Genomic DNA, 7,608 nt, shown 5'->3' with positions numbered 1-7,608 from the left:
ATTAAGCCAATGAATCCTACTGTCGGTGGTAAGCCAATTTCACTGCTGTCACATAATCCAGGCCCAATTACTGCACCATCTCTAGATGAGTTCTCCTCCACCTTCAGCCCAGCTGCCATACACAACAGGGATGTTGATGTGGTGGCCCCATGCTCTACAGTTTCCCACCAGTTGATACTTGTGGTTTGGATTGTGCTCTTATATTTTACCTAGCAGAGCAGTCCTGTGCAGAGGGATGGGAGGGATAGCAGAGAGATTTTTATTTGTTTATTATTTCTTGATGTTTCTCAGATATGTTTTTATCTGAAAATGTGACATTTTAAAACCACTCCTTACTAGAGTAGGGAAATATAGCAACATAAATAGACTTCTTAATGCATTCAAGGTACATGTGGAGAAGAGTGAGTGGATCTGCACAGCTAGCTCTGACCCGGCATCAGGTGCACCACTGGTCCCACCCTCTCAACAGATTAGAGGAGCACCTACTCATGTCCAGCCCTCCTACCAGGTTACACCATATAAAGTGTGAGAGGTGGGGTGGGGAGTTGCCGAATTTTAGCATCGCATAGGGCACTGTTGAAATTTGAGAGCCCAAATTCTACCAGTGGGACAGGTTGGGTTGAAAATCAATGAACAGATAAATACTCAGTTACACAAGTAATACTGAAGTCTTAACCTCACTTACCTGGAGTAAGAGTCATTGAATTCAATAGGGCTGTAAGACTTCCCTATCTGTCCCAATCCTGTATTTCTGTGTCGGTGTTAATTTGCCCCTGATTTTGTCAATTTCCATGATTTTAGATAGTGAAGCTAGTGCAAAAGGCAGGGAGATATAGATATATGGAATTTGTATTAAAGCTGGTGGTTGTTTTTTCTCCTTTTCATGAGAGAGACTAGTAAAATAGTCTTTCGGTGAACAGGGATGGAGTAATTTAATCAGTGATACATTCATTGGCCGGGACTGCTTTTGGGTGCTGGGAAATTACTTATCAATAGATAATGTCATTCTCACACATTTAACCTATATTTTAAATAGTGGTTTCTTTTTGCATCTTTTTTCAGGCTTTCAAACTGCATCTTTTAGCATTTCTCTGCTTTATTTAATTTTTTTTGGTTCAGGCACCACATTGATCAATGAAGCCAGATGAGAGGAAAATCTCACCATGATGTGTCAAACAATACAATTTGGAGAGAGAGAAAAGGTTAGATTCAAGCCGCCCCGCCCCCCTCCCATATAACAACCAAGACTTGGTAAGGAAAGGTGGCAGGGAAATCTCAGATTTTTCTCCCTGAATTTCTCTGAAACAGTCATCAAACAAAGCTGCTATATAGAATTCTCTGTGTACAGTAAGGATCATATAACAATAAAAGGGTTGCTCTCTCCCTTTGCTAGTCAGAGTACTTCAAGGAAGAAAGCGGATATTAATGCTTGGAAGGGAGATCTTCAGCTATTGGAAAAGAATACTGAATTATGAATTGTGCTCTGGATTACTAAAAATAATGTAAGTAAATAATATATTACAAAGTAAACTTTCTACCAAGGAAAGTAATGTGCCATGGATGAAGAGCTTCTAAACTGTTATAAATGAATTAATAAAGAGATCAGAATGTATGGATGATAAAAGGAGATCCTTGTTGCAACTCACTTGAACAGTTTTTATGAGAGAAACAATGGTGCTAATTATTCTGTAGATTAGAAGGTTGAAAGCTTTGATCTTGAAATTTAGGTTGAAAAATAGAATGAATTCCACTTAAACCGTCACCACCTAAAGCTTCTTTTCATTGTTTTAATTAATAGGAATGCTCTTGTGAGTCATTCCCATGACATAAATCCCATTCATGTTCCAATTTATGTAGATTCATACTTCCAAGACAGAGACAGGCATGTTGTTGTGTGGCTCCTGCACTTTATTAGTACAATGATGCCTCTTGGATATAAATTCTTTACAGAGTATCATTTTAATCACTTGGCGAACTTGTAGGGGTGAGCAAAATTGCATTGTACAAAGGAGCTTTCAATCTGTTCATCCAAGCCATTTTCTGTTCTAATTAATTAGCTTGAATTAAAAAGACCACTGCTGAATGGTTGAATTCTGCTTAATATTCTGCAGCATGTTTTAAACCACAGACAGGTATACGGGGTGATAGCACATCATTGCATTGCCTTGTTCTAAGCTAACTTTGTGACATTGAAAAGTAGTTACATTGTCAGAAACACTTGGCAACCTTGTTAAAAATGGGCAGCATTCTCTTAAACTGTGAAAGATTTAAAAGATGGCATTGTGGTGGCAAAGCAATATATTTAGGGGCCTCACAAAGAGTGGGAAATAAATAACAAAATAGCAGATGATGCAAGGCAATTTCTTGTGTTATGTCAACCTAAAAATCCAGCCTCAAGTACGAGTAACAGCAAAAGAAGATCCTCCTCATTACCACAGTATTTACCTTCTAACAAAATGGAAATTGTTAAAAGTTGGCTGGAATCTCTCTTGGCAATTGAAAGCAATCCAGCAATCATGGGCTGCCAGTCCCACGAGCATTTTAATTAAATTACCATAGCAGTGTTCCAAACATTGCAGTTGAGAAGGCAGGTGAGAGGGTAGATGGTTCCATTCCTGTCACCAGGACCTTAGCAGTCACCACTGCTAGATATGGGATCCTGAGTTTGAGATTATGGATCAAGAAAGGCTAGCAATTATAAAGGTCTTCAATGTTTTGTAAGAACTGCCTGCCCCAATCTTAACTGAATCTTCACTGCCCCACTCCCACTAATAACAATGGCAAGATGTGTTCTTAATTGGGTTGGGAGGGTGATGCCCAGAGAAAGACCAACTAAGGTTATTGATAGGTAAGGTGAGGTGTGCCCTGTGGCCTGAGTGATGAAGATTTTAGCATGTGAAGAGTAGATTTTGAGAACTTTGAAGAAACGGTAGAGCTCACCTGTGTTTCTGGGTGAGGAGGACATAGTAATAGTCTCCTGCTATTTGCACTTTTGCAATACTCCGAAGGTCCTCAACAATGCAAGGCTGTCCTTTCAAAATCACTGAGGATATGGGAAGGGATAACAATGTCCTTAAAAGAACCATTGTTATCAGGTGGCTGGTGAGTCTTTTGTTTTATTTTTTAAAGAGAAGTTCAACTTGTTTATGCAAACTTTTCCCTGCCTGTGGACAGGGCAAGTGTCAGTTGCCAATCAATTTTTCCTGAGGGCAAAGAATGCAATGCAAAATTCTGGAGATGTAAAAAAGCAATAGGGCAAACCTTGCGAAATCTCCCCCTTAGCTCATGTGTGAGTGTGTGTGTACCATAACTGAAATGAAAGATCTTGGAGCGCTTTGCCACTGACACCCTCAGTATTCACTGGAAATGTGCAATTTCAAAGACTTCATAGGCCTGTCAGGCAATGGACCACTAAACATAATGGATTAAATATGCAGATTGGGACACAAAGAGATTAATTCTGATCTCATTGCTTACAACAGTAGTAATAAATAAGTCTGTGATGAAGCCTTGCGCTCTAGATATGGAGCCATTGTTGCTTTTTCCCCTTCTGAATTCCAGCCACCTTGGGAATGTGTTGATACGTCTAGGTGCCCATCAAAGGTTATTCCGGTCCTCACTGAACTGGTGCTTTCCATATGTTTTGAACTTTGACTCCCATCAGCCAAGCTGATGAAGGCTGGTTTTATTAAATATACACATGAAACAATACATGGCTGAAAAATACTTACAACATAGATTTCAATATAGATAAGGAGGCACTACTCATTAGCTCATCCCTGTGATTCTGTGTTTTTCAAGTTGATTTATTGAAGAATTAATTGAACTGGTTTACTGTTATCTCCTCATTGTTATGTACTGTAAAATAATAGGTTTAGTATTTTACCCCCTAGTGACACATTTTTGGTCAGTCATGTTTTATTATTTATGTATGTATATAATGTATATTATGCATGTAAGAGAAAAATAATAAAAATGTAAAAATAAAACATGGGTTTGTGTGGAAGGGGAGACGGAAGCAGGAAAATTAAGTCCAAGGACTTCTTAAATCCTTTAGCAGGTAGCTTCAGATGTAGAAGTTCAGTCTTTTTAATGTTATCTCCACTTTCCTTTTACTGTCCTGATGAAGGACTTGAGAGGTCTGTAACCCACTGGATTTTAAAGCTTTTCTCCTACTCCTTTGCTTTATGCTTCCCCCATCCACCCACCTCTTGTCTGCATGGGCCCTTTAGAATTTTTAAACCTTGCAGCTCTGAACTCTAATGCTTCTGGTGACATGTCATTTTTTGCCATTCTGAGATTCAAAATTGTTTTGTTGGGTTACATCCAACTAACTTTTACTCAGAGTAGACCCACTTAAATAAATGGGGCTAAGTGGGTCATCTTCATTAATTTTAATGAGTCTACCTTGAGTAGCACTAGCGTTGGGTACAATCCATTATTTTAATTTCTTTTCTTAAAAAAAAAGTATCTGTGTCCCTGGAAGTATTTTGGAATTGAAAGGTGAGGCATTAAGTATGGTGCATAAATAAATTAAAGAGCTGAAGGGTACCCGGGAACATGTTGAGCTCATTTCAATGGTACTCTCAAGAACACATTAAAAATGAATCTCCATTAGGAGATGACTGCTAAAAAGTCATGTTATTGCGAGAAATATGACCAGAGCAACATCAAATTTCAGTAAGTTGTTATTTTGGTGTCAAAATGTGCATATCTGACAGGGACAAAATTTTGTATGTTTTATGAAACGGGCTTCCAAACAATTATAAAAATGGGAACTGTCATGCTGTGAGTTTTGTTGTTGTTTTAGTCCTGGATACAAAGCGTTCTTAACTGGGAACATGCAGGAAGCTTGCATGGGCTGTGTTCGAATAAGGATACAAATATCGTGGTACCTCGGTTTTCAAGCATCTCAGAAGCCGAACGTTTCGGTTTTCAAACGCCAAAAACCTGGAAGTAAATGTTTCCATCTTCAAATGCGCCTCAGAAGTCAAATTTCCGAAGCAACTTCCTGTTCAAGTTTTCCGTACGTTTTGAGGCTTCCGTATTGAGTTCTTGGTTTCTCAATGTTTTGCAAGTCGAACAGTCTTCCGGATCGGATTACGTTCAAAAACTGAGATTCCATTGTAAATGAAAAACAAGCAAACAAAGTGAAATCAAACTCAGCACAAACCTGTACACCACAAACAGTAAGTTAGCATGATAAACATAGGAGCAGCATTTTATTTCCATGGATTAGAAAGCTGCACGGATACCACAACGAATCCATTACTTACTATTTGTAAACTGTACAAAGCTTTAGACCAGGGGTACCCAAACTTTTTTCAAAGAGGGCCAGATTTGATGACGTGAACATGCGTGAGGGCCGACCCCAGGAAATAAACTGCCACAGGGGCCAGATTGAGCCAACCGGCGGGCTGGATTAGGCCCCCGAAACAGACTTTGGACATTCCTGGCTTTAGACTCTTTACTGTGTTTGGTTCACAACAACCTTATTATATAGGACATTATCATTCCTCAGATCCATGGCTATTGCTCCAGTTCTTAAGTGCAAAATGGCAGTTCATTCAGTTCTCATTTGTTATAACTTCTTCCATCCTGAGCACTAATGTAATTTCCAGTTCCTGCCTTTAATCTGGTAATAAGGAAAACTTGGGAGTCATCCTTGGGTTAACTTGCTTCCTCTTGGTATCTGAGGCAAAATGAATTTGAACAAGAAATAAGTGATGGGGCCTTTCAGAAGAGACTGTGGCTTTTGTTGGATGGGTTAATTGTGATGGGTTAATTTTTCCAGGGGGTTAAATGAGCTTGATCCTCCTTGCACACATACACCCCTTGTTTAACTTCATTATCAGCTTCCCTTCTTAGTAGAAGCCATTTACTTTGCCCTATCTTTCCAATTACAGAACCAAAATTAAATAAGGAAAAGCTGCATTGAACCACATGCCCCCTTCTTCTGTTTAAGTACAGGATCAACTCAAACAGTCAATCCTTCAAAGTTCCTTTAGGTTCATTTAAATCAGCACCTTTTCCCTAAAATATTCTGTCTAAAAATCCCAGCTAAATTTTCCACTCTCATATTGAATCTTTGGTAGAACTGAACAGAAAGTAGCATAAGCAGGAGCCTATGGAATCTACTAACAGACTTCTTTTATGTGCAACATGCTAGAGTTAAACCAAGCATTTTATTTCTTGTGGTAAAATCCTACAGGTTAGTCTACCAATTATTATTTGACTTACAAATATGACTGCTTTGCCCTTAGGGTCAACCTCATTGTGGTAGATGATGAAATTCCCCAGAAAGGTTAAAATCCACTGTTAAGCTGCATAAGACTTTTAATAAGGTTTTTGGAATCCATTTTTGAGTTATAAGGGTGGCAAACCCCAGTTCAGATAAGATATGAATTATTCACCTTTGCCCCAGTGCTGAGAGTTCAGACAATGGGCACAAGTCTTTTGCAATGAATAATCAGTTCATATTCTTTTGACCATTCTGCACTTTTCAAGTGAATCCAAGGCAATATTATCATTCTGCAGATTTTGCAAACTTTTTGTCTGGGACCAGATAGACCAAAAAGAACCGTATGCAAAAGTTAGTACAATGTTGCATGTGTCCTCAGAAGTAAAAAGTACTGAGTGTAACAGGACTTGGTCCCAGATAAGTGCACACAGGATTACACTCAGAAAAAATATTAATCATTTTATTTGTATATTGTCATTCCAAAGTTAAAACCATGCTCAAGGCGGTCTACAACATGTAAAAACAAAACAAAACAAAACACAAAACAAAACACATAGCAACAAACATAACAAAAGTAGTCATAAACAATAAATAGAGCATCAAAAAGTACATAACCAAATTCAACAGTTTCCACATTAACCATAAGATGATCTAAAATAAATATACAAAAAATATCAATAACAGCAGTAATGTCTCCCCACAACACTGTTGTACTGTCAAGTATTTGCAGGTTATCAGAGGTGGAGCAACCAGAGCTACCTCAGCTACAAGAGATGATGATGATGATGATGATAATGATGATAAAGAATTATTTATACCCTGCCCATCTGGCTGGGTTACCCCAGCACCAGATAAAAGCTACTGCATCAAGGAGAGGAATTACTGGTGCACCATTTATTGAGCCCAGCTCTGGTTTCAAGTGACTCTCTCTGGCTCTGTGTGCCTGTCCATACTTCTCCATTCTTTATTTTGCTGTTAGCAGTGGGGTGTGGGATGTTCTGTGATGAGGAACCAAGTAAGAGCATTTCCAATGAACTCCAAATGGGTTGTTTGAAAATGGGGGAAAATCTTGGGAAATAATTATGTGAACCTACCCTTAGTTTATATTTAACATGCTTCTTTATCAATGATAAAGACTTAGCACATTGTTTCAAAATGTTATACTTGATTACAGGAAAGTTAATACTTTCCTAAAGCTGTGTAAAAGAAGAAGAAAAAAAGGCGGCATTCCAAATATCCCTCATTCACAGATTTTCACCCACAAAAGCAGCCTGGAGTGTTTCCTGATCAAACAGAAATACTACTTATTAAACAAAAACAAAAAAAGATTCCTGTGGCCAACTGACCTTTCCATGGTACCAGATTAA

At 38.4% G+C, this 7,608-nt stretch overlaps 1 long non-coding RNA gene across 1 annotated transcript in view; it reads left to right on the top strand.

Moving 5' to 3' along the window:
* Positions 1 to 1,429: 1,429 nt before the first annotated feature.
* Positions 1,430 to 7,608, top strand: part of LOC310713544 — a 31,250-nt gene continuing 25,071 nt past the window's right edge. Inside the window, exon 1 of the long non-coding RNA XR_014529328.1 lies at positions 1,430 to 1,502. This is a non-coding gene — a long non-coding RNA (uncharacterized lncRNA). The remainder of the gene's footprint in view (positions 1,503 to 7,608) is intronic.

Source organism: Podarcis liolepis (genome assembly GCF_965112155.1).
Source record: "Podarcis liolepis genome assembly, chromosome: 8".
Classification (NCBI taxonomy): domain Eukaryota; kingdom Metazoa; phylum Chordata; class Lepidosauria; order Squamata; family Lacertidae; genus Podarcis; species Podarcis liolepis.
This window is presented reverse-complemented; position numbering and strand designations above follow the sequence as displayed.